Source organism: Triturus cristatus, chromosome 4_2 (genome assembly GCF_964204655.1).
Source record: "Triturus cristatus chromosome 4_2, aTriCri1.1, whole genome shotgun sequence".
Classification (NCBI taxonomy): domain Eukaryota; kingdom Metazoa; phylum Chordata; class Amphibia; order Caudata; family Salamandridae; genus Triturus; species Triturus cristatus.
Genome location: NC_140586.1, coordinates 99,056,056 through 99,083,531, shown reverse-complemented (window position 1 = coordinate 99,083,531; position 27,476 = coordinate 99,056,056). Strand labels below are relative to the sequence as shown.

General features: G+C 57.9%; 1 long non-coding RNA gene across 1 annotated transcript; it reads right to left on the bottom strand.

The window, feature by feature from the left end:
• Positions 1-12,523: 12,523 nt before the first annotated feature.
• LOC146833090 (uncharacterized) lies at positions 12,524-25,340 on the bottom strand. The gene is made up of 4 exons (XR_014960196.1): positions 25,104-25,340; positions 24,311-24,402; positions 23,641-23,779; positions 12,524-13,594 (listed from the first exon to the last, which is right to left on the bottom strand). It is a non-coding gene; the product is annotated as an uncharacterized LOC146833090 (long non-coding RNA).
• Between the last annotated feature and the right edge of the window lie 2,136 nt (positions 25,341-27,476).

Here is a 27,476-nt window from a genome sequence, read left to right as displayed (position 1 = left end):
GTCACGCGGGGGGCCCCCCAAATGGCCAGGGGGGTCACACGGGGGGCCCCCAAATGGCCAGGGGGGTCACGCGGGGGGCCCCCCAAATGGCCAGGGGGGTCACGCGGGGGGCCCCCCAAATGGCCAGGGGGGTCACGCGGGGGGCCCCCCAAATGGCCAGGGGGGTCACGCGGGGGGGCCCCCAAATGGCCAGGGGGGTACGCGGGGGCCCCCCAAATGGCCAGGGGGGTACGCGGGGGGGCCCCCCAAATGGCCAGGGGGTTGCGCGGGGCCCCCCCCCCCAAAACAGCCAGGGGGTCGCACGGGCCTTCCCCCCCAAAACGGCCAGGGGGTCGCGCGGGGAGCCCCCCCCCCCCCCCCCCAAAACGGCCAGGGGGTCGCGCAGGGGGCCCCCCCTCAAATGGCCAGGGGGTCGCATGGGGGAGCCCCCAAATGGCCAGGTGGTTGCGCGGGGCCCCCCCCAAAAACGGCCAGGGGGTCGCGCAGGGGGCCCCCTCCCCCCCAAAACGGCCAGGGGGTCGCGCGGGAGCCCCCCCCCCCCCCCCCCAAAAGGGCCAGGGGTCACGCAGGGGGCCCCCCCCCCTAAATGGCCAGGGGGTCACGCGGGGCCCCCCCCTAAATGGCCAGGGGGTCACGCGGGGCCCCCCCCCAAATGGCCAGGGGGTCACGCGGAGGCCCCCAAACAGCCAGGGGTCGCGCGGGGGCCCCCCTCCAAACAGCCAGGGGGTCGCGCGGGGGGACCCCCTAAACAGCAAGGGGGGCGCGCGGGAGCCCCCCAAACGGCCAGGGGGTCGCGCGGGGCCCCCCAAACAGCCAGGGGGTCGCGCGGGCCCCCCCCCCCCAAACAGCCAGGGGGTCGCGCGGCCCCCCCCCCCAAACGGCCAGTGGGTCGCGTGGGGGGCCCCCCCAAATGGCCAGGGGGTCGCATGTGGCCCCCCCAAATGGTCAGGGGGTCGGCCAAGGGGCCCCACCCAAATGGCCAGGGGGTCGCGCGGAGACCCCCCCCCCCAATGGCCAGGAGGGGTCGCGCGGGGGCCCCCCTCCCCCCACATGGCCAGGGGGTCGGCCAGGGAGCCCCACCCAAATGGCCAGGGGGTCGGCCAGGGAGCCCCACCCAAATGGCCAGGGGGTCGGCCAGGGGGCTCCACCCAAATGGCCAGGGGGTCGCGCAGGGGGCCCCCTAAATGGCCAGGGGGTCGCGCGGGGGCCCCCCCCCCCCCATGGCCAGGGGGTCGCGCAGGGGACCCCCCAAATGGCCAGGGGGTCGCGCAGGGGACCCCCCAAATGGCCAGGGGTCGCACGCCCCCCCCCCCAAATGGCCAGGGGGTCGCGCGGGAGCCCCCCCCAAATGGCCAGGGGGTCGCGCGGGAGCACCCCCCCCCCCCCCCCCCCCAAATGGCCAGGGGGTCGCGCAGGAGCCCCCCCCCAAATGGCCAGAGGGTCGCACGCCCCCCCCCAACGGCCAGGGGTCCGCGGGGGCCCCCCCAAACGGCCAGGGGGTCGCGCGGGGGCCCCCCCCAAACGGCCAGGGGGTCGCGCGGGGGCCCCCCCCCCCCAAACGGCCAGGGGGTCGCGCGGGGGCCCCCCCCAAACGGCCAGGGGGTCGCGCGGGGGCCCCCCCCAAACGGCCAGGGGGTCGCGCGGGGGCCCCCCCAAACGGCCAGGGGGTCGCGCGGGGGGCCCCCCCCAAACGGCCAGGGGGTCGCGCGGAGGCCCCCCCAAACGGCCAGGGGGTCGCGCGGGGGCCCCCCCCAACGGCCAGGGGTCGCGCGGGGGCCCCCCCCCCAAACGGCCAGGGGGTCGCGCGGGGGCCCCCCCCCCCAAACGGCCAGGGGGTCGCGCGGGGGCCCCCCCCCCCAAACGGCCAGGGGGTCGCGCGGGGGCCCCCCCAAACGGCCAGGGGGTCGCGCGGGGGCCCCCCCCAAACGGCCAGGGGGTCGCGCGGGGCCCCCCCAAACGGCCAGGGGGTCGCGCGGGGGGCCCCCCCCCCAAACGGCCAGGGGGTCACGCGGGGGCCCCCCCCCCAAACGGCCAGGGGGTCGCGCGGGGGCCCCCCCCCCAACGGCCAGGGGGTCGCGCGGGGGCCCCCCCCCAACGGCCAGGGGTCGCGCGGGGGCCCCCTCCCCAAACGGCCAGGGGGTCGCGCGGGGGCCCCCCCCCCCCCAAACGGCCAGGGGGTCGCGCGGGGCCCCCCCCCCCCAAACGGCCAGGGGGTCGCGCGGGGGCCCCCCCCAAACGGCCAGGGGGTCGCGCGGGGGCCCCCCCCCCCCCCCAAACGGCCAGGGGGTCGCGCGGGGGCCCCCCCCCCAAACGGCCAGGGGGTCGCGCGGGGGCCCCCCCCCCCAAACGGCCAGGGGGTCGCGCGGGGCCCCCCCCCAAACGGCCAGGGGGTCGCGCGGGGGGCCCCCCAAACGGCCAGGGGGTCGCGCGGGGGCCCCCCCAAATGGCCAGGGGGTCGCGCGGGGGCCCCCCCAAATGGCCAGGGGGTCGCGCGGGGGCCCCCCCAAACGGCCAGGGGGTCGCGCGGGGGCCCCCCAAACGGCCAGGGGGTCGCGCGGGCCCCCCCCCCCCCCAAACGGCCAGGGGGTCGCGCGGGGGCCCCCCCCCCCAAACGGCCAGGGGGTCGCGCGGGGGCCCCCCCCCCCAAACGGCCAGGGGGTCGCGCGGGGGCCCCCTCCCCAAACGGCCAGGGGGTCGCGCGGGGGCCCCCCCCCCCAAACGGCCAGGGGGTCGCGCGGGGGGCCCCCCCCCCCAAACGGCCAGGGGGTCGCGCGGGGGCCCCCCCCCCCAAACGGCCAGGGGGTCGCGCGGGGGCCCCCCCCAAACGGCCAGGGGGTCGCGCGGGGGCCCCCCCCCAAACGGCCAGGGGGTCGCGCGGGGGCCCCCCCCCCCCCCCAAACGGCCAGGGGGTCGCGCGGGGGCCCCCCCCAAACGGCCAGGGGGTCGCGCGGGGGCCCCCCCCCCAAACGGCCAGGGGGTCGCGCGGGGGCCCCCCCCCCCCAAACGGCCAGGGGGTCGCGCGGGGGCCCCCCCCCAAACGGCCAGGGGGTCGCGCGGGGGGCCCCCCAAACGGCCAGGGGGTCGCGCGGGGGCCCCCCCAAATGGCCAGGGGGTCACGCGGGGGCCCCCCCAAATGGCCAGGGGGTCGCGCGGGGGCCCCCCCAAACGGCCAGGGGGTCGCGCGGGGGCCCCCCAAACGGCCAGGGGGTCGCGCGGGGGCCCCCCAAACGGCCAGGGGGTCGCGCGGGGCCCCCCCCCCCCAAACGGCCAGGGGGTCGCGCGGGGGCCCCCCCCCCCAAACGGCCAGGGGGTCGCGCGGGGCCCCCCCCCCCCAAACGGCCAGGGGGTCGCGCGGGGGCCCCCCTCCCCAAACGGCCAGGGGGTCGCGCGGGGGCCCCCCCCCCCAAACGGCCAGGGGGTCGCGCGGGGGGCCCCCCCCCCCAAACGGCCAGGGGGTCGCGCGGGGGCCCCCCCCCCCCCCAAACGGCCAGGGGGTCGCGCGGGGGCCCCCCCCAAACGGCCAGGGGGTCGCGCGGGGGCCCCCCCCCAAACGGCCAGGGGGTCGCGCGGGGGCCCCCCCCCCAAACGGCCAGGGGGTCGCGCGGGGGCCCCCCCCAAACGGCCAGGGGGTCGCGCGGGGGCCCCCCCCCCAAACGGCCAGGGGGTCGCGCGGGGGCCCCCCCCCCAAACGGCCAGGGGGTCGCGCGGGGGCCCCCCCCCCAAACGGCCAGGGGGTCGCGCGGGGGCCCCCCCCCCAAACAGCCAGGGGGTCGCGCGGGGGCCCCCCCCCCAAACGGCCAGGGGGTCGTGCGGGGGCCCCCCCCCCCCAAACGGCCAGGGGGTCGCGCGGGGGCCCCCCCCCCCCAAACGGCCAGGGGTCGCGCGGGGGCCCCCCCCCCCCCAAACGGCCAGGGGGTCGCGCGGGGGCCCCCCCCAAACGGCCAGGGGGTCGCGCGGGGGCCCCCCCCAAACGGCCAGGGGGTCGCACGGGGGCCCCCCCAAACGGCCAGGGGGTCGCGCGGGGGGCCCCCCCCCCCCAAACGGCCAGGGGGTCGCGCGGGGCCCCCCCCCCCCCCAAACGGCCAGGGGGTCGCCAGGGGTCGCGCGGGGGACCCCTCAAACGGCCAGGGGGTCACGCAGGGGACCCCCCCCCCCCAAATGGCCAGGGGGTCACGCGGGGACCCCCCCCCAAATGGCCAGGGGGTCGCGCAGGAGACGTCGATTGATGAAGGCCACCGGCTGGTCATGACCTTCGGGGTTTAACTGAGAAAGGACGGCTCCGATGCCGTGGTCGGAGGCGTCGGTCTGTACCACGAATTCCCGACTGTAATCGGGGGCCAGGAGCACAGGGGCGGTGCACAGGGCGGCCTTCAGCTTCTCGAAGGCCGCTTGACAATCGGGGGTCCAGTTAATCCGCTTCGGTTGGTTCTTGGACGTGAGACCCGTGAGGGGCCCCACGATGCTGCCGTAGTCCTTCACGAACCGCCGGTAGTAGCCGGTGAGCCCCAAGAAGGCTCGGACCTCGGTCTGGGTGACGGGGGGCTGCCAGGACTGGATGGCAGCAATCTTAAGTTGTAGCGGGGCCACCAGCCCGCTTCCCACTTGGTGCCCAAGGTAGGTCACAGACCCTTGGCCAATTTGGCACTTGCCGGCCTTAATTGTGAGGCCGGCCCGCTGGAGGGCCTGTAGGACCTCTTGGAGGTGACGGAGTGGTCGGGCCAGTGGCGGCTGTATACAGCGATATCGTCCAGGTAGGCAGCGCTGAACTCTTCGAGCCCCGCCAAGACCTGGTTCACGAGGCGTTGAAACGTGGCGGGGGCATTCTTCATGCCGAAGGGCATGACCTTGAATTGGTAGTGGCCATCGGGGGTAGAGAAGGCTGACCGTTCCTGAGCCCTGGGTGTGAGGCTGATCTGCCAGTAGCCCGCTGTTAGGTCGAAGATACTGAGGTAGCGGGCGGCCCCCAGCCGGTCGATCAGCTCGTCTGCTCGGGAGATCGGATGAGCGTCGGTCCGGGTGACAGCGTTCAAGCCCCGGTAGTCGACGCAGAATCTCAGTTCAGGTGCGGTGCCGGGGGCAGCGGCTTTGGGGACCAATACAACTGGACTGGCCCAGGGACTGTCCGAGGGCTCGATGACCCCGATTGTGAGCATCTTGGCCACCTCCTCCTGTATGCAGGCCCGTACCCGATCTGGTACGCGGTAGGCCCGGTGTCGGACAGGGGGACTGTCCCCGGTGTCCACGTCGTGCAAACACCAAGGGGTGACCCCGGGGGTGAGGGAGAACAGGGTAGCAAACTGCAGCAGGAGGTTCCGGCAGCCCTGGCGTTGCTCCGAAGTGAGGGCGTCAGAGAGCCGGACCCCGTCCACGGAGCCGTCATTCTCCTGAGTCTTCAGAAGATCCGGGAGGGGTTCGGAGTCCTCCTCTGCCCCACTGTCCGTAGCCATCAGGAGGCTGAGTTTGAGCGCACAAAGTGTGGTTTGAGTCGGTTGGTGTGGAGGACCCGAAGGGGGTTCCGGGAGGTCCCCAGGTCGATGAGGTAAGTGACGGGGCTTTTGCGCTCGACCACTTTGAAGGGCCCCGTCCACTTATCTTGCAAGGCACATGGTTCGGTGGGGGACATCACCCATACTTGTTGTCCAGGCTCGAACTCAACGGAGGAGGCATTGTGATCATACCACTTCTTCATGTCCTCCTGGCTGGCCTCGAGGTTCGCCTTGGCCATCTCTCTGAAGCGCCGGGTCTGGTTGCGTAGGGCCAGGAGGTATTTGAAGACGTCTGGAGGGGTCTTTAGGGGGGCCATCTCCCAACCTTCTTTTACTAGGCTGAGGGGCCCTCGCACAGGGTGCCCGTACAGGAGTTCGAAAGGGCTAAAACCGAGGGACTTCTGGGGAACTTCTCGGTAAGCGAAGAGGAGGCACGGGAGTAGTACATCCCACTGGCGACGGAGGGGCTCTTCCAATCCCCCAATCATCCCCTTGAGGGTGCGGTTAAAACGCTCCACTAGTCCGTTCCCTTGGGGGTGATAGGGGGTCGTGAATCTGTAGGTGACCCCGCATTGTTGCCAGAGGGACTTCATGTATTTGGATATAAAGTTCGTGCCTCGGTCGCTGACGACTTCTCGGGGGAAGCCTACCCGGGAGAAGATCCCCATTAGGGCCCGGCCAACCGCCGGAGCTGTCACGGTCCGTAGGGGCACCGCCTCGGGGTAGCGGGTGGCATGGTCCACCAGTACTAAGATGAACCTGTGTCCTTGTGCCGTGCGGGGGTCCAGAGGCCCCACGATGTCTATCCCCACCCTTTCGAACGGGGTGGTGACCACAGGGAAGGGTTGCAGAGGGGCTTTCAGCTTCCGACCACTCTTCCCGCTGGCTTGGCATGTGGGGCAAGATCGGCAGTGGTTCAGGACGTCGTTCCTCATTTTCGGCCAGAAAAAGTGGGTCACTAGGCGGCTGTACGTTTTATCCTGGCCCAGGTGTCCAGCCAGGGGGACATCGTGGGCCAGGTTGAGCAGAAAGTCTCGGAAGCGGAGAGGTACCACCAGTACTCGACCGGCTCCCAGCTCGACGATTCTTTGCTCGCTGTATAGCAGGTCGTTATCCCAGTAGACCCAGTGAGTTCCGGTGGAGTCCCCTGTGTTCTGGGCGCTGGCTTGTTGGCGGAGTCCCTCGAGGGAGGGACAGGTCTTTTGTTCCTGGCGGAACTGTTCTTGGGTGGGCCCCCCTTCTTGACGCCACTGAGCCAGGTCAGGAAGGTCCTGGGGTTGCGCGTCCCCTTCGGTCGTCGAGTCTGGGAGGCTGGCCTCGTCGTTGTCTTCTACTGGGGCGACTGGGGGCGGGGGTGCTGGCCATTCTGGTTCTTCTGATCGAGGGACGGCACGGGCGGCCATGGACCGGGTGGTTATGCAGGCCCAGTCCGGGAGGCCCAGCATCCCCAGGTGCTCTCTTCTCTCAACGGTGGCCCACGGGGAACTTTCGAGGTCATTCCCCAGGAGGCAGTACACGGGGGCATCGTCCCGGACCGTCACCTTCAACAGGCCGGAGACCCCTCCCCATTCGAATGGGACGCAGGCCATTTGACACATACTTTCAGAGTTGTCTGCCGAGCGGACGGGGCAGAGAATGTTCGGCAGGATCTGCTCGGGCTTCACCAGGTGACAGCGGACGGCCGTCACACTGGCGCCTGTGTCACGCAAGGCCTCGGCTCGTTGTCCATTAATGGTCACCCACTGACCGTATTTCCTGGTGTTAGCGGGTAGGGGAGCCCGCGGGACCATGTCTCTTCCCCCTAAGCACGCCAGGACCATGGCGGCCGGTTCCCACTCTTGCTGGGCTGGCTCATACTCTTCTGGTTCCTCCAATGGTCGCTCTTCCCCCAGGGCGGCGGCAGCTACCTGGCGGGGCTTGGGTGTTTGGTTCTGCGGGCAGCTCGGGTCATTGGCGTAGTGGCCGACTCGCTGGCATCGGTGGCACGTGACGTTGGCTCGGACCCCAGGACGCCACGGGGGGTTGCCCCGACCGGCCGGAGCCGGGGTGCTGGCCACGGGTGTTGCGGGCAAGGCGTCTCTCCCTCGCCCCTGGCCCCCTCCTCCTCCCCGAGGACGGTGCTGGCCTTGGTTGTTTCGGTTCTGTTCGTGTGGCCCCCTCCGGCCCACTCGGGTGCTTTCCCATCGGTCAGCTTCGGCGGCGAGCTGCCGGGGGTCAGTCAGCTTACTGTCGAGGAGGTGCTACCTGAGCTCGACGAAGCAGTTGTTTGACAGGTGCTCCCATACCATCAGGTTAAAGAGTTGTTCGTAGGTGGTGACCTGGCTCCCCTTTATCCAACCCTCGAAGGCACGGCTGAAATAGTTCACGTATTCTACCCAAGTTGTACCTGGGATCCGGGTGCAATCTCTGAACCTCTGGCGGTACATCTCGGGTGTGAGGCCGTAGCGGGTGAGGAGGGCAGCCTTCATGTGGTCGTAGGACGACATTTGGTGATCTGGGAGCTGCAGTAGGGCATCGCGACCCTCGTTGATAAACCTCCCCCAAAGTCCGGCTCCCCAATCACTCCGGTCGATCCGGTGGGAGGTCATGGCGATCTCGTAGGCTTTAAACCACTGTTGTATGTCGTCTTCTCGGACATACTCGCGGACAACATCCTTGGGGATGTGGACTTTTTTCTCGATTGGCCCCGGGGTGTGTGGTCGCTCAGGCACCCCCAGTTCCTTATTCTGTTTCCGAAGTTCTATTTCCGCCAGTTTGCGCTCGTGCTCGAGCGTTATTTTTTTCTCCTCCAGCTCTCTCTGTCTCTGCTTCTCTTCTCGTTCATCTCGGAGCCGCATGTGCTCGAGGTTGAGTTTCTGTTCAGCTAACTTGAGTTCCCCATCCATCTTGAGTCGTGCCATTTCGAACTCGTGCAATCTGGTTCTTTCTCTTTCTCGGATCTCCTCCTGCGAGAGGCCCGTTCCCCGCTCCTCGGGAGCCGTGGCGTTCCCCTCTGGTGTGATGCTGCTTTGGTCCCCCCCCCCCCCCCCCCCAAATGGCCAGGGGGTCGCGCGGGGGGACCCCCCCCACACGGCCAGGGGGGTCGCGCGGGGGACCCCCCCCAAACGGCCAGGGGGGTCGCGCGGGGGACCCCCCCCCAACGGCCAGGGGGGTCGCGCGGGGGACCCCCCCCCAACGGCCAGGGGGGTCGCGCGGGGGACCCCCCCCCAACGGCCAGGGGGGTCGCGCGGGGGACCCCCCCCCAACGGCCAGGGGGGTCGCGCGGGGGACCCCCCCCCCAACGGCCAGGGGGGTCGCGCGGGGGACCCCCCCCCAACGGCCAGGGGGGTCGCGCGGGGGACCCCCCCCCAACGGCCAGGGGGGTCGCGCGGGGGACCCCCCCCCAACGGCCAGGGGGGTCGCGCGGGGGACCCCCCCCCCAACGGCCAGGGGGGTCGCGCGGGGGACCCCCCCCCAACGGCCAGGGGGGTCGCGCGGGGGACCCCCCCCCCAACGGCCAGGGGGGTCGCGCGGGGGACCCCCCCCCAACGGCCAGGGGGGTCGCGCGGGGGACCCCCCCCCCAACGGCCAGGGGGGTCGCGCGGGGGACCCCCCCCCCAACGGCCAGGGGGGTCGCGCGGGGGACCCCCCCCCCCAACGGCCAGGGGGGTCGCGCGGGGGACCCCCCCCCCAACGGCCAGGGGGGTCGCGCGGGGGACCCCCCCCCAACGGCCAGGGGGGTCGCGCGGGGGACCCCCCCCCCCAACGGCCAGGGGGGTCGCGCGGGGGACCCCCCCCAACGGCCAGGGGGGTCGCGCGGGGGACCCCCCCCCAACGGCCAGGGGGGTCGCGCGGGGGACCCCCCCCCCAACGGCCAGGGGGGTCGCGCGGGGGACCCCCCCCCCAACGGCCAGGGGGGTCGCGCGGGGGACCCCCCCCCCCCAACGGCCAGGGGGGTCGCGCGGGGGACCCCCCCCCAACGGCCAGGGGGGTCGCGCGGGGGACCCCCCCCCCCCAACGGCCAGGGGGGTCGCGCGGGGGACCCCCCCCCCCAACGGCCAGGGGGGTCGCGCGGGGGACCCCCCCCCCCAACGGCCAGGGGGGTCGCGCGGGGGACCCCCCCCCCCAACGGCCAGGGGGGTCGCGCGGGGGACCCCCCCCCCCAACGGCGCGGGGGACCCCCCCCCCCAACGGCCAGGGGGGTCGCGCGGGGGACCCCCCCCCCCAACGGCCAGGGGGGTCGCGCGGGGGACCCCCCCCCCCAACGGCCAGGGGGGTCGCGCGGGGGACCCCCCCCCCCAACGGCCAGGGGGTCGCGCGGGGGACCCCCCCCCAACGGCCAGGGGGTCGCGCGGGGGACCCCCCCCCAACGGCCAGGGGGTCGCGCGGGGGACCCCCCCCAACGGCCAGGGGGTCGCGCGGGGGACCCCCCCCAACGGCCAGGGGGTCGCGCGGGGGACCCCCCCCAACGGCCAGGGGGTCGCGCGGGGGACCCCCCCCAACGGCCAGGGGGTCGCGCGGGGGACCCCCCCCCAACGGCCAGGGGGTCGCGCGGGGGACCCCCCCCAACGGCCAGGGGGTCGCGCGGGGGACCCCCCCCCAACGGCCAGGGGGTCGCGCGGGGGACCCCCCCCAACGGCCAGGGGGTCGCGCGGGGGACCCCCCCCAACGGCCAGGGGGTCGCGCGGGGGACCCCCCCCAACGGCCAGGGGGTCGCGCGGGGGACCCCCCCCAACGGCCAGGGGGTCGCGCGGGGGACCCCCCCCAACGGCCAGGGGGTCGCGCGGGGGACCCCCCCCAACGGCCAGGGGGTCGCGCGGGGGACCCCCCCCAACGGCCAGGGGGTCGCGCGGGGGACCCCCCCCAACGGCCAGGGGGTCGCGCGGGGGACCCCCCCCAACGGCCAGGGGGTCGCGCGGGGGACCCCCCCCCAACGGCCAGGGGGTCGCGCGGGGGACCCCCCCCCAACGGCCAGGGGGTCGCGCGGGGGACCCCCCCCCAACGGCCAGGGGGTCGCGCGGGGGACCCCCCCCCAACGGCCAGGGGGTCGCGCGGGGGACCCCCCCCCAACGGCCAGGGGGTCGCGCGGGGGACCCCCCCCCCAACGGCCAGGGGGTCGCGCGGGGGACCCCCCCCAACGGCCAGGGGGTCGCGCGGGGGACCCCCCCCAACGGCCAGGGGGTCGCGCGGGGGACCCCCCCCAACGGCCAGGGGGTCGCGCGGGGGACCCCCCCCAACGGCCAGGGGGTCGCGCGGGGGACCCCCCCCAACGGCCAGGGGGTCGCGCGGGGGACCCCCCCCAACGGCCAGGGGGTCGCGCGGGGGACCCCCCCCAACGGCCAGGGGGTCGCGCGGGGGACCCCCCCCCACGGCCAGGGGGTCGCGCGGGGGACCCCCCCCCCACGGCCAGGGGGTCGCGCGGGGGACCCCCCCCCACGGCCAGGGGGTCGCGCGGGGGACCCCCCCCCACGGCCAGGGGGTCGCGCGGGGGACCCCCCCCCCACGGCCAGGGGGTCGCGCGGGGGACCCCCCCCCACGGCCAGGGGGTCGCGCAGGGGACCCCCCCCCCCCACGGCCAGGGGGTCGCGCGGGGGACCCCCCCCCCCACGGCCAGGGGGTCGCGCGGGGGACCCCCCCCCAACGGCCAGGGGGTCGCGCGGGGGACCCCCCCCCAACGGCCAGGGGGTCGCGCGGGGGACCCCCCCCCAACGGCCAGGGGGTCGCGCGGGGGACCCCCCCCCAACGGCCAGGGGGTCGCGCGGGGGCCCCCCCCCAACGGCCAGGGGGTCGCGCGGGGGACCCCCCCAACGGCCAGGGGGTCGCGCGGGGGACCCCCCCAACGGCCAGGGGGTCGCGCGGGGGACCCCCCCAACGGCCAGGGGGTCGCGCGGGGGACACCCCCCAACGGCCAGGGGGTCGCGCGGGGGCCCCCCCCCCAACGGCCAGGGGGTCGCGCGGGGGCCCCCCCCAACGGCCAGGGGGTCGCGCGGGGGCCCCCCCCAACGGCCAGGGGGTCGCGCGGGGGCCCCCCCCCCCCAACGGCCAGGGGGTCACGCGGGGGGACCCCACCCCCCAAATGGCCAGGGAGTCGCGCGGGGCACCCCCCGCCCCCCCCAATGGCCAGGGAGTCGCGCGGGGGCCCCCCCCCCGCCGTGGGGGCCCCCCCAACGGCCAGGGAGTCGCGCGGGGCCCCCCCCCCCCCCAAATGGCCAGGGGGTCGCGCAGGGGGCCCCCCCCCCAACGGCCAGGGGGTCGCGCAGGGGGCCCCCCCCCCAAATGGCCAGGGGGTCGCGCAAGGGGCCCCCCCCAAATGGCCAGGGGGTCGCGCAGGGCGCCCTTAAAATGGCCAGGGGGTCACGCAGGGGCCCCCCCCAAATGGCCAGGGGGTCGCACGGGGCCCCCCCCCCCCCAAATGGCCATGAGGTCGCGCATGGGCCCCCCCCAATGGCCAGGGGGTCACACAGGGCCCCCCCCCCCCCCCCAAATGGCCAGGGGGTCACACAGGGGCCCCCCCCAAATGGCCAGGGGGTCGCGCAAGGGCCCCCCCCCAAATGGCCAGGTGGTCGCGCAAGGGCCCCCCCCAAATGGCCAGGTGGTCGCGCAGGAGTGCCCCCCCAAATGGCCAGGGGGGGTTGCACGGGAGGGCTCCCCCAAATGGCCAGGGGGGTCACGCAGGGCCCCCCCCCCCCCCCAAATGGCCAGGGGGTCACACATGGGGCCCCCAAATGGCCAGGGGTCATGCAGGGGCACCCCCCCCAAAACAGCCAGGGGGTCACACAGGGGGGTGTACTCCCCAAAGGGTCTATGCTTATATTCTTCTACAGAAACTCAGTGAAGCACAACAACATAGTCACAGTTAAAACCCCCTCAATGTAGGGCAGTAAAGAATTCAGTTATAAATCGACAATGAAGCACAGCAACATATTCTGTTACGGCAAGCCAGTGAAACACAGTAGAGTACTCCCAGTTACATTGCATGGGCAGTGGCACAGTAGTGAATTTGCAGCTACCAAACATCAATGAATCACAACAGAGTTCTCCCTGTTACCAATGCTCAATAAAAACACAGCAGCGTATTCTGTTAGCACAACTCAGTTAGGCAAATCAGTGTATACCAGTTACTACTCCTCAGTGCAGCACAGTGGCCAGTTACCATCCCTTGAAGCAGAGCAGCATATTCCCAGTTACCACACCTGAATCATTAAAAATACGTACTCTGTTACCTCCCCCCCAGAGAAGTACACCAGTTATCACCCATCATAGTAACAGTGTGTTAAATATGAATTTGCAAATAACCTGCAGCAGCGTGTTCCCAGTAACAAACGCTCAATACAACACAGAAGTATATTCAGTTACTACTCCTCAATGTAGGATAGTGCGAAATCTGTAGTTACGAATTGTAAATAAAGCACAGCAGCATATTCCCAGTAACGATCGCTCAATTCTGCACAGCAGCATATTCCACTACCACCCCTCAGTAAGGCACAGCAGCCTACTTTCATTTACCACCCTTCAATGTCGCAAAGTACTGAATTCGCAGTTACAAATCGTCAATGAAGCACAGCAGCGTATTCTGTTACCACACCTCAGGGAAACACAGCAGAGAACTCCGTTATTTCACCTAGATTAGAGGAAGTTGGGCAGTAATCAAAACCTCCCAGTGTACCAACCTCTCAAGCGCGGAAAAGGAAGCAATTTCTTTTTTCTAAATAACCCTCACTCACTCTAGTAGTGTCATGCTTCTTCTTGGGGTTCACACCCCGACTCCTAAAGGTCAGGGTGGGCTCGACCATATTTCAAGGAGCATTTAAGAGAAAACGGCCAGGAGTTTTAAAGATTAAAAATCCTCCTACGGCTCCAGGTATCGCTTCTTTCGCAGAATCGTATGGGATATTAAAATTGGGGTGTCGCAAGGAAGTAATGGTCCTATGCCCCTAGTGCCAAAATGTTTCAGTCGTCAAAAAATGGGCCGTTCGGGTCCAGAACTTTATTCATGGCAAAATCTTTTCCCTCCCTGGTGTTATTTATCTAGGAATTTCCTATATTTTAGTAGAGGGCAGAAAGCTGCACTCATACGAAAAGCAAAGATCACTTCTCTCTCATCCTGTTCCGTAATGTTTCATATCCATCTGTAAAACAAAAAAACATATTGGAATTAATAAGCGCATACTTGTCCAATCCTCGCTGCACATATGTCACCCATACATGCCATTCAGGACGGGTGCTATAGTGTGATTATAATCTGTAGTTATCACAATCGTAACTAATCCTTAAGGGTGTCAAACTCATCTAAGGCATTTTCTAGTGGGAGGTGGTGATGCTATTTGCATCCAACCACCTAAGCCATGAAATAAGTTTCTTTGTACACATCTTCACGTTACATTCTTCATACACCAGTTATCACCCCTCGAAGACACAGCAGCATACTCCAGTTACCACACATCATTGTAGCACAGTGGCAAATTTGCAGTTACCAATCGCCAATAAACCACAGCAGTGTATTCCTAGTAACAAACGCTCAAAACAGCAGAGTATTCTGTTACCTCAGTGAAGCACAACAGCGTTCTTCCATTTACCACCACTCAACGTAGCAAAGAATTCCCAATAAAAAATTGTAAAAGGAGAACAGCAGTGTATTATTCCCTGTTATCAACTCTCAATAAAGCACAGCAGCGTATTCGGTTACTTTTAGCATTCATATGAGCAATATATCCTCAGAGCTGGTTCGATGCTTAGTTGGTCCACCTCTCGACCGCCTCAATTCCGATATGCTATTAAAGCACGGAAGATTAAGGTGATCAAGCGAGGGAAGGATAGGGAAGGTACAGCAGGGAGGGAGACCTGTAAGAAATAAACAATATAGCTATCACTCACTGTCACACTTTTTTGGCATATCAATATATAGCACTATATTATCATTACCTGTAAAGAAAAATAAAACCACCTAGAACACTTCATGTTAGTTATAGGCATATCTTTTAAACAGGTGTTTGTGATATTTCATTGGTGAAAGAAAGAGGGGAGGAAATATCTGAAATGAGGTAAGGAGATACATTTTTAGGTATAGTACTTTCCTGTATGCTATCTTTTTAAGTATAAACCTTGTTTGCATACCCACCTAAAAGTATCATGTGCCCTACCTCACACAGTATGATCCTTAATCTCAAGATTCCGGTTAGAAAAACAATAGTACACATGATGAGTAGGCGCCTTCTATAGAATCTAGAAGCACATGCAAAGCAAAGATCCTTTTTCCCCCAATTTGCGCAATAATGTACTAGAAGGCTATCTGCGTCATAGACCTTCATTCTTCTTTGCCAGGAATTATATCCAAACACGTTTCTAGTTCATGCCCCAATTGTAAACAAATAATAATAATTGTAAACAAACAGTATTGTTGAATACTCCACAAATGTCTTGCACTCAATTGTTATAACCGAAAGATATGCAGAGCTTAATAGTCACAGACGACCGTACAAAAGGCCGGATTGTGGAACGACCGCAACTTCAGCAGTATCACACTTTTAACCACGGTTAAAGACGCCAGGCAGCAACTCCAGCTAACCGGGCGGCTTATTCTGGGATTGTTCTCGGAAGAACATACGAACAACAGATGTCCGAATTAAAGCATACTGCAAAAATAGTGCAAAGCCAAGACCAAATTCGGGAAACTTCTTGCGGTAACAGCCAAACGATCCAGACACACTGCTCAAATAATCTGCCCGCGTTCACCGCTACTGCATGTCCGCCTCCTTCCTCCATGTAACGGTGATGCACTCAAGGCTCATGGGATTTGTACTTCCTCAGTCTCCTGCTTTGTCCACAAGCTGAACAAGGCTTTGAACAGTGCCACTGCCTCGTTCAAGTTCACCACCGGGACTGCTAGAATTACCCTTGGCGCCCTCTGACCTGCTGCCGAGAGTATGTGTGTAACAGTTACCACACCTCAGTGAAACACAGCAGAGTACATCCAGTTAACACCCCATAATGCAGAACAGTAGTGAATTTGCAGTTACCAATCATCAATAAAGCACGGCAGCATATTCCCAGTTACCAGCGCTCGATAAAGCACAGCAGTGTATTCTGTTACAACAACTCACTGAAGCAAAGCAGTGTACTCCCAGTTACTAAATGTAGCACAGTGGCCAATTCACTGTTACCAATCATTAATGAAGCACAGCAGCGTATTTCCTATTACTACGCTTAATAAAGCACAGCAGCATATTCTGTCACCTCACCTCAATGAAGCAGAGCAGCGTATTCCCACTTATCACCCCTCAATATTGCAGTCGCACATTGGCAGTGGCAAATTGTCAATGAAGCACAGATGCGTATTCCCAGTAATGAAAGCTCAATACAGCAAAGCAGCATTTTCTGTTAACACACCTCACTGGAGCAAAGCAGTGTACTTTCCAGTTACTACTCCTCAATGTAGCACAGTGGCAAATTTGCAGTTAATAATTGTCAAAGCACAGCAGCTTATTCCTAGTAAAGAACGCTCAATACAGCACAGCAGCGTATTCTGTTACCACACCTCAATTAAGTACAGCAGCGTAGTCCAAGTTACCACCCCACAATATAGCACAGCAGCAAATTTGCACTTGCAAATTGTCAATGAAGCACAGCAGCGTATTCTGTTACCACACCTCAGTGAAGGACAGCAAGCAGCTACTCCCAGCTACCCCCTCATGGTCCGTACCACTCTTCAATGAAGTACAGCAGCGTAGTCCCAGTCACCACCCCTCAATATAGCACAGTAGCAAATTCGTAGTTACAAACTGTCAATGAAGCACTGCAGTGTATTCCGTGTTACCAACGCCCAAAAAAGCACAGCAGCGCATTCTGTTACCACACCTCAATGAAGCAGAGCAGCGTACTCCCAGTTCCCACCCCTCAATATAGTACAGTAGCTAATTTGCAGTTGCAAATTGTCAATGAAGCATAGCAGCGTATTCCCTGTTACAAACGCTTAATAAAGCACATCAGCGTATTCTATTACCACACCTCAATGGAGCAGCGTACTCCCAGTTACCACCCCTCAATGTAGCGAAGTTGCAGTTGAAAACTGTCAATGTAGCACAGCAGCGTATTCCCTGTTACCAACGCTCAATAAATCACAGCAGCGTATTCTGTTACCACACCTCAGTGAAGGACAGCAGTCACTCCCAGCTACCCCCCTCATTGTCCGTACCACTCTTCAATGAGGTACAGCGGCGTAGTCCCAAGTCACCACCCCTCAATATAGCACAGTAGCGAATTCGCAATTACAAACTGTCAATGAAGCACAGCAAAATATTCCCTGTTACCAACGCTCAGCACAGCAGTGTATTCTTTTAACACACCTAAGTAAAGCAGTGTACTCCCAGTTACTACTCCACAATGTAGCACAATGGGGAATTTGCAGTTACCAATCATCAATGGAGAACAGCAGCATATTCCCTGTTACAAACGCTTAATAAAGCACAGCAGCATATTCTGTTACCACACCTCAGTGAAACAAAGCAGTGTACTCCCAGTTACTACTCCTCAATGTAGCACAGTGGCGAATTCGCAGTTTCAAATCTTTGAAGAACTGCAGTGTATTCCCTGTTACAAACGCTTAATAAAGCACAGCAGCATATTCTGTTACCAAACCCCAGTGAAGTATAGCAGAGTACTCCCAGTCACCACCCCACAATGTGGCACAGCAGCAAATTTGCAGTTACAAACTGTCAATGAAGCACAGCAGCATATTCCCCGTTACCAACGCTCAATAAAGCACAGCATTGTATTCTGTTACCACACCTCAATGAAGCAGAGCAGCAAACTCCCAGTTACTACCCCTCAATATACCACAGTAGCGAATTTGCAGTTGCAAATTGTCAATGAACCACAGCAGCATATTCCCTGTTACCAATGCTCAATACAGAACAGCACAGCAGTGTATTTTGTAACCACACCTCTGTGAAGCAAAGCAGGGTACTCCCAGTTAACACTCCACAATGTAGCACAGTGGGGAATTGGCAGTTACCAATAATCAATGGAGAACAGCAGCATATTCCCTGTTACAAACGCTTAATAAAGCACAGCAGCATATTCTGTTACCACACCTCAATGGAGCAGTGTACTCCCAGTTATCACCCCTCAATATAGCACAGTAGCAAATTTGCACTAACCAATCATCAAAGCACAGCAGGTTATCCCCATTAACAAACGCTCAAAACAGCACAGCAGCGTATTCTGCTACCACACCTCAGTGAAGCACAACAGCGTACTTCCATTTACCACCCCTCAACATAGTACAGTAGTGAAGTAGCAGTTACAAATCGTCAATGAAGTACAGCAGCGTATTCTCGGTTATCAACGCTCAATACAGCACAGCAGCATATTCGGTTACCCCACCTCAGCGTACTCCCAGTTACCCCTCTCATAGTCCGTACCACTCTTTAATGAAGTACAGCAGCGCAGTCAAAGTTACCACCCCTCAAAATAACACAGTAGCGAATTTGCAGTTACAAACTATCAATGAAGCACAGGAGCGTATACCCTGTTACCAACGCTCAATAAAGCACAGCATCCTATTCTGTTACCACATCTCAATGAAGCAGAGCAGCAAACTCCCAGTTACTACCCCTCAATATACCACAGTAGCGAATTTGCAGTTGCAAATTGTCAATGAAGCACAGCAGCATATTCCCCGTTACCAATGCTCAATACAGAACAGCAGCGTATTCTGTAACCACAACCTCAGTGAAGAAAAGCAGTGTACTCTCAGTTAATACTCCTCAATGTAGCACCGTGGCGAATTCGCAGTTTCCAATCTTTGAAGAACTGCAGCGTATTCCCTGTTACAAAACGCTTGTTAAAGCACAGCAGCGTATTCTGTTACCACACCTCAATGGAGCAGAGTACTCCCTTTTTTCACCCCTCAATATAGCACAGTAGCAAATTCGCACTGACCAATCATCAAAGCACAGCAGGTTATCCCCATTAACAATCGTTCAAAACAGCACAGCAGCGTATTCTGCTACCACCCCTCAGTGAAGCACAACAGCGTACTTCCATTTACCCCCCCTCAACATAGTACAGTAGTGAAGTAGCAGTTACAAATCGTCAATGAAGTACAGCAGCGTATTCTCGGTTATCAACGCTCAATACAACACAGCAGCAGATTCGGTTACCCCACCTTAGTGAATGACAGCAGCGTACTCCCAGTTACCTCTCTCATAGTCCGTACCACTCTTTAGTGAAGTACAGCAGCGCAGTCAAAGTTACCACCCCTCAAAATAACACAGTAGCGAATTTGGAGTTACAAACTGTCAATGAAGCACAACAGCGTATTCCCTATTACCAACGCTCAATAAAGCACAGCAGGGCTCGAAAAATGGCACCAGTCCTGCAGGTCTAGTCCCTTGGAAAATCCCCTCGACCTCACTGCAACCTACTTGACCCCGGTCTCTGAAAGCGGAGCAAAAGTGACAAGATAACAAGATTTAAAGGCATCTTTGTTGCTCATTCCCTTTGTGAGCAATAAAAATGCCTTTAAATCTTGTTATTGCTCATTCCCTTCGTGAGCAATAAAAATGCCTTTAAATCTTGTTATCTTGTCACTTTTGCTCAGTTTTCAAAGACAGAGGACAAAAGTTGGTTTGTCTTCCTAGGGCGAGTAGGACCTAAAAATGGCTCGTCCTCATCAATTCTCCCTCACAAATGCGAGCGGGCGAATGGATTTGTCGAGCCCTGCTATCACAGCATCGTATTCTGTCACCATACCTCAATGAGGCACAGCAGCAAACTCCCAGTTACTACCCCTCAATATACCACAGTAGCGAATTTGCAGTTGCAAATTGTCAATGAAGCACAGCAGCGTATTCCCCATTACCAATGCTCAATACAGAACAGCACAGCAGTGTATTTTGTAACCACACCTATGTGAAGCAAAGCAGGGTACTCCCAGTTAATACTCCACAATGTAGCACAGTGGGGAATTGGCAGTTACCAATCATCAATGGAGAACAGCAGCATATTCCCTGTTACAAACGCTTAATAAAGCACAGCAGCATATTCTGTTACCACACCTGAAAGAAAGACAGCAGCGTACTCCGTTACCCCCCCTCATAGTCCGTACTGCTCTTCAATAAAGCACAGCAGTGTAGTCCCAGTTACCAATGCTTAAAGCACAGCAGCTTATTCTGTTACCAAACCCCAGATAAGTATAGCAGAGTACTCCCAGTCACCACCCCACAATGTGGCACAGCAGCAAATTTGCAGTTACTAATAGTCAATAAAGCACAGCAGCTTATTCCCAGTAGCAAACGCTCAATACAGCAGAGTATTCTGTTAACACACCTCAGTGAAGGACAGCAGCGTACTCCCCGTTACCCCTCTCATAGTCCGTACCACTCTTTAATAAAGTACAGCAGCGCAGTCAAAGTTACCACCCCTCAAAATACCAGTAGCGAATTTGCAGTTACAAACTGTCAATGAAGCACAGCAGCGTATTCCCTGTTACAAACGCTTAATAAAGCACAGCAGCATATTCTGTTACCACACCTCAATGGAGCAGTGTACTCCCAGTTATCACCCCTCAATATAGCACAGTAGCAAATTCGCACTGACCAATCATCAAAGCACAGCAGGTTATCCCCATTAACAAACGCTCAAAACAGCACAGCAGCGTATTCTGCTACCACACCTCAGTGAAGCACAACAGCGTACTTCCATTTACCACCCCTCAACATAGTACAGTAGTGAAGTAGTAGTTACAAATCGTCAATGAAGTACAGCAGCGTATTCTCCGTTATCAACGCTTAATACAGCACAGCAGCATATTCGGTTACCCCACCTCAGTGAATGACAGCAGCGTACTCCCAGTTACCCCTCTCATAGTCCGTACCACTCTTTAATGAAGTACAGCAGCCCAGTCAACGTTACCACCCCTCAAAATAACACCGTAGCGAATTTGCAGTTACAAACTGTCAATGAAGCACAGCAGCGTATTCCCTGTTACCAACGATCAATAAAGCACAGCATCGTATTCCGTCACCATACCTCAATGAGGCAGAGCAGCAAACTCCCAGTTACTACCCTTCAATATACCACAGTAGCGAATTTGCAGTTACAAATTGTCAATGAAGCACAGCAGCGTATTCCCCGTTACCAATGCTCAATACAGAACAGCACAGCAGTGTATTTTGTAACCACACCTCTGTGAAGCAAAGCAGGGTACTCCCAGTTAATACTCCACAATGTAGCACAGTGGGGAATTGGCAGTTACCAATCATCAATGGAGAACAGCAGCATATTCCCTGTTACAAACGCTTAATAAAGCACAGCAGCATATTCTGTTACCACACCTGAAAGAAAGACAGCAGCGTACTCCGTTACCCACCCCATAGTCCGTACTGCTCTTCAATAAAGCACAGCAGTGTAGTCCCAGTTACCAACGCTCAAAGCACAGCAGCTTATTCTGTTACCAAACCCCAGTGAAATATAGCAGAGTACTCCCAGTTATCACCCCACAATGTGGAACAGCAGCAAATTTGCAGTTACTAATAGTCAATAAAGCACAGCAGCGTATTCCCAGTAGCAAATGCGCCATACAGCACAGCAGAGTATTCTGTTAACACACCTCACTGAAGGGAAGTGGTGTACTCCCAGTTACTACTCCTCAATGTAGCACAGTGGAAAATTCATAATTACCAATCCTCAATGGTTTGCAATGTTACAAACACTTAATAAAGCACAGCAGCGCATTCGGTTACCACACCTCAATGAAGCAGAGCAGCATACTCCCTGTTACCACCCCTCAGTATAGCACAGTCGGGATTTTGCAGTTACAAATGGTCAATGAAGCACAGCAGCATATTACCCATTACCCAAGCTCAATTAAGCACAGCAGCGTATTCTGTTACCACAACTCACTGAAGCAAAGCAGTATACTCCCAGTTACTACTCCTCAATGAAGCCCAATGGCAAATTTGTTTTCAATCATCAATGAAGCACAGCAGAGAATTCCCTGGTACTAACGCTCAAAGCACGCAGCGTATTCTGTAACCACACCTTAGTGAAGCACAGCAGCATACTCCCAGTTACCACCCTTCAATATAGCACAGTAGAGAATTTGCAGTTGCAAATTGTCAATGAAGCACAGCAGTGTATTCCCTGTTACCAACGATCAATAAAGCACAGCATCGTATTCCGTCACCATACCTCAATGAGGCAGAGCAGCAAACTCCCAGTTACTACCCTTCAATATACCACAGTAGCGAATTTGCAGTTACAAATTGTCAATGAAGCACAGCAGCGTATTCCCCGTTACCAATGCTCAATACAGAACAGCACAGCAGTGTATTTTGTAACCACACCTCTGTGAAGCAAAGCAGGGTACTCCCAGTTAATACTCCACAATGTAGCACAGTGGGGAATTGGCAGTTACCAATCATCAATGGAGAACAGCAGCATATTCCCTGTTACAAACGCTTAATAAAGCACAGCAGCATATTCTGTTACCACACCTCAAAGAAAGACAGCAGCGTACTCCGTTACCCACCCCATAGTCCGTACTGCTCTTCAATAAAGCACAGCAGTGTAGTCCCAGTTACCAACGCTCAAAGCACAGCAGCTTATTCTGTTACCAAACCCCAGTGAAATATAGCAGAGTACTCCCAGTTATCACCCCACAATGTGGAACAGCAAATTTGCAGTTACTAATAGTCAATAAAGTACAGCAGCGTATTCCCAGTAGCAAATGCGCCATACAGCACAGCAGAGTATTCTGTTAACACACCTCACTGAAGGGAAGTGGTGTACTCCCAGTTACTACTCCTCAATGTAGCACAGTGGCAAATTCATAATTACCAATCCTCAATGGTTTGCAATGTTACAAACACTTAATAAAGCACAGCAGCGCATTCGGTTACCACACCTCAATGAAGCAGAGCAGCATACTCCCTGTTACCACCCCTCAGTATAGCACAGTCGGGATTTTGCAGTTACAAATGGTCAATGAAGCACAGCAGCATATTACCCATTACCCAAGCTCAATTAAGCACAGCAGCGTATTCTGTTACCACAACTCACTGAAGCAAAGCAGTATACTCCCAGTTACTACTCCTCAATGAAGCCCAATGGCAAATTTGTTTTCAATCATCAATGAAGCACAGCAGAGAATTCCCTGGTACTAACGCTCAAAGCACGCAGCGTATTCTGTAACCACACCTTAGTGAAGCACAGCAGCATACTCCCAGTTACCACCCTTCAATATAGCACAGTAGAGAATTTGCAGTTGCAAATTGTCAATGAAGCACAGCAGCGTATTCCCTGTTACCAATGGTCAATAAAGCACAGCAGCATATTCTGTTACCTTCCCTCATGAAGAGACCAGTTCACCAAAGCACCTAGAAGTCATATGCAGCGCAATTCAGAGGTATGCAAGATCGCCCCATGAAGAGGAGCATGCATCAAAGCACTGGGAAGTCAATCATGTAGAGCAGGTCAGATTTATTGAAGGTTAATCCATGAAGAGGCCCATGTGCAAAAGCACTAAGATATACATCACATAGAGGTAGTCCGAGGTATGCAGGGTTGTCCCCTACAGAGGCCCGTGGGTCAAAGCACCAAGATGCCAATCAGAGAGCAAATCTGAGTATGCAAATTCACCCCACAAAGAGGCCAGTGTATCAAAGCAATGAAAAGTCAATTGAATAGAAAGTCAAAGGTATGCAAGATTGAGTCATGAAGAGAAGCATGCATCAAAGCACATAATAGTGAATTGTGCAGAGCAAATCAGAGGTACGCAAGCTCACCCCATGAAGAGGCCCATGCGTCAAAGCACCGAGATGTCAATCACTGAGTAGAGGGTATGCCAGGAAAATCACCGGGCGAAAACAAGCAGACCAAGTCAGAGGTATGCAGCGTCACCCGATGAAGAGGCATGTGCGTAAAAGTACCAAGGCGTCAAACCCGCAGAGCAGGTCAGAGGCACTCTAGCTCACCCCATGAAGAGGCCTGTGCAAAGAACTGAGACTTCAATCACATAGAGCAAGTCCTTAGTATGCAAGATCTCCCCATGAAGAGGCCTGTCCATCAAAGCACTGAGTCGTCAATCACGCAGAACAGACCTCAGCTGTAAGGAATGCATAAAACAAGTCATGGTGAGCACCAGCAGATAGACAGACTGCACATACTCACTCACCAAAGGTTCCACAGTCTTTAGCCTACTTCTTCATCCATTTCCATAGAGGGTGGGCTCCATCGCCTTTGACAAAGTTTGCTAAATATGTGACGGACTGCACCCGGCAAAGGCTTGAATCTGCACCTGGATCCTCAGGTTCCTGAGAGAGAAAAGCATCAGTCAATGTGCATAGAAGCTGCTATGTGGTAGGTGCAGCACTACCTGCCTCTGGCGCCCTCATCACGGTGTAATGTCCTACTTAAGTTAATTAAAGCCTCAAGAATAAGCTGAACTCCCATTACGTTCCTCAAAGACCACCCCTGCCCATTACAGACCTGTTTAACAAAATGGTTGGAAGGGAAACCTGGGATCCGTGAACCCTTCTCAGCGTAAGTTGGGTAAAGGTAAACAAGAGGAGTGTAGTTTACAGGGTCTTTCTTCATTTGGAGGGCAAGTTGACAATGATGCAAACAGGCCCACTAGACTGAAGCGGAAAAGAAAATGGTCAGAGAAAACCTTTCTTTACCCATTTATTCAGAGCATGTCTCCAACTTCAACTCTCTTCTAAGCACTCTATGAAACATGGTGGCTGCTGAGACAAGCGAGCCCGGAACCATCAGCATAGTCTGGCAGCTTCAGGTAGACGCAAGATGCAAATCCCAAGAGTGGAGGAGGTACAAGTCTAACTCACCTGTATTCTTCCGGGGACACCTTTTTATCAATGTGTCTGGATGAGAACTCATAAATGGACTTGGCTGCCATCCAGTCATCCACGTGGGCACACTGTAGAAGAGAGGAAAGTGAGAAGCAAGTCAGATGTATGGAAGGTCACCTCATGAAGAGACCAGAGTATCAAAAGCACTGAGGTTGCTTAAGCAGAGCAAGTCACAGGTATGAGAATCACCTCACTAAGAGACCAGTAGACCATACACACTTTTACCACCACTCAATTAAGCAAAGCAGAGTACTCCAGTTACCAACCCTCAGTGATACACTGTGGCCAGTGAGCTGTGATGGGCGGGCGGCGTAGCCACATTTGTTGTATAGCGCTACTCATATCAGGGTAGGGTGTCACAGTACTTTACCTCACGCACATATACAGAGACAATGAATCATACAAGTATGTAAATCAGTCTGTAGGGAATGTCACATAAGTCAATGAGGATTACAAGGTGTAGGAATCACATGTCATCCATACTGGTGGGCAGTATATTCTAAGAGGGTTTGGGCTAGGAAAGCACAAACTCGGGATTTAAAACATACCCCAGTGGTTGGGGGTTGGCATTTCAAAACTACCAACAGGCAATGGATTGCTCCCCAGCAGGGTCATTAATCACCAGTTATCTTGACATTTTTATTGTTATCTTGCATCCATGGCCATGTTAAAAATAAAAATAAATTAAATGAAGCATTCACCAAATATGTGCCTTGCTGGGCCTGTGCAGATTTTAAAAAGAAAAACGAATAGTAACACATTCTCTTACCTACTCAAACTTTATGTCACAGCCTGATGTGAGCAGCAGCTGCGGGGGTCAGGAAAGGTGAATCAGAATAAACAAAACGTATTTTCTACAGCGCTGAAAAGGCAACATCCACGCAGCTGGACGGTAGGCAAGCAGCAGGACAGTAGGCAAAAGTCCCCTTTGCCATAACCCCTATTGTACCTGCACGACAACCCACCTTTCTAAAAGGAGTCGGGTGATTGGGGTTGGCTGTGAGAAAGAGCCAAGGCTCAATCTTGCAGTTCCAGAATTGTAAGAAAAAAAACGTTCGGAGGAATGTTTAAAATTATAAACGCCCATTTTCTATTGGCCTTCATGTCCTCACTGCGAGGGCCAAGGCTCATGTTTGGGTGGGAAGTGTCATGTTTGGGTGGGCCTGGTTGACCCGCCCCCACCCCTACCCCCACCCCCTAGAACCGGGCCTGCCTTGTGGCATGCTCTCTATCACCCTTCCCTCGCACTTGCCTCTTTCTTGTCTGTTCCCTGGCAGCTCTCTAAGACCCGCACAGGCCTTGAGGCCCTCACCACGTTCGGGGCTCTGCGGATTGAAGCGGCGCACGCGCTGTGTATGTAGCAACAAACCATACCTCATTGCGCGAGCCTCAGAAGAATACATGGTGTCCGCAGAGCCCCGCCCACATCTACAGGTAGGGACCTATCACAGCCAGGAAACGGGGTAACTGACAGACAGTTTTTCCAACGCTTCTAATGAAAATAATGAAAAAAAAACAAATTGCAATGCAACAGGTCTCGCATTTATGCGAGTTTGAGCTATTGACATTGTAAATGACAATGCCTTTCATTTATGTTTTGGTTTTTGAAACTTAAATAAAACGCATTGTAATTTACAATGCCAATAGCTTAAACTCGCGTAAATGCGAGACCTATTGGATTGCAAATGCTTATTTATATAAGGTATAGCATCAAAGGGAGGAGAAGTATATTCATAGTTTCTCACCAGTTATTTATTATTCTGGCGACAAACATGTTATCAGGCAATGAACAGCAGTAGAGCCAGTTAGGCCCTCATAGCAGAGAGACTGTTTCTGCTTGTTGCATCCACTGCGTTGCTAGAGTTATCGCTACAAATACAAAGGACCCCAGCAATGTGAAATCCAAATAAATGTTGCGGTCCGCATTAGTTGCAAGAGCTAAAGCACCTGTTTTGTTCCCACAGGGGAAAATAGTAGTAATCAGTGCCATCTTGGAATGGTTTTCTTACTCTGGCAATGGCGACATATTCAATTTTTTTTTCACAAACCGATACTTCACAATTTGACTTTAAGTAAACTTAACTACACTCTTTTTTTAAATTTTGCCAGTAGTCTATGCACACAAGTGGCACGACACAGCACTTTTTTTCCATTGACCGGCACGAAAATAAACTCAGAAACATCCCGCAATGAAAATTCCTAGAGGTAGCAGGCTTCAGAAAAATATTCTTTTTGCGAAAGAAATACCAGATAGCCTGTAGCTATTTAAATCGAAGCCAGCGTTTTGGTCTAGAAATGCACTCACGCGATTAAAAGCCAACTAAACATCTCCCTGATAAACTAAAAATGATCTGTTCGCAAAAATGCAAATTATATTACGTAAGTGTAGTGACCAGATTAAAAACATGTATCCTAGAGTTGATTAACTGATTTACTTCACAAATGTTTTAACGTACGTTTCTGTTTGAGTTTACCACCCAAATTACACACATTAAAAAAATGAATTAAGATTTAAATTTTGTTTCCATTGGAAAAAAAGTACTTGCGGCTGGAACAGTTGGACCGGATGCCGTTCAGCGGTGTTAGGAAGGAGTCCTCGGATGTAAAGGTTTGTTTTGTTTAACGGGTCCCACCTGAGCTGCTGCTGCTACTACTGGTGGTACTGGGGCTCGAAGGCGTCATCAGGTGGGCTGGGACAATTAATACACTGCTGCTCCCTCTGTAATGTAAGTATTTGTTGTGTGGCATTGTTTTTACGGTTTATTAAAGTAATGAACTGCAAAGTGAAATGCATGTGTGTTGTTGCTGAAAACCTTCGATCAAGAGGTTTGAACTCTTTGTTTTCTGTTCCACGGGAATATATTTGTTCTTAAAACATGTAAATACTTTGGGCCTGAAAGTAGGAGAGTGGATATTAAAGAGCATACTGAAACGTTTAATCTAAAATATTTAATGATAAAAAATAAAGTATTACAAGATCAACGGGGAACAATGGGATTGAACGACAGAGCAGCAGCAGTGTAATAAACAAGCACTGATCGTATGCCCAAGGCTTCCAGAAACGGAGTATTTACAGATCTGTGCATTAAGCAGAACACGAGTTATCTACCCCTGATCGCGTTTAAATACATCATCAATGTAT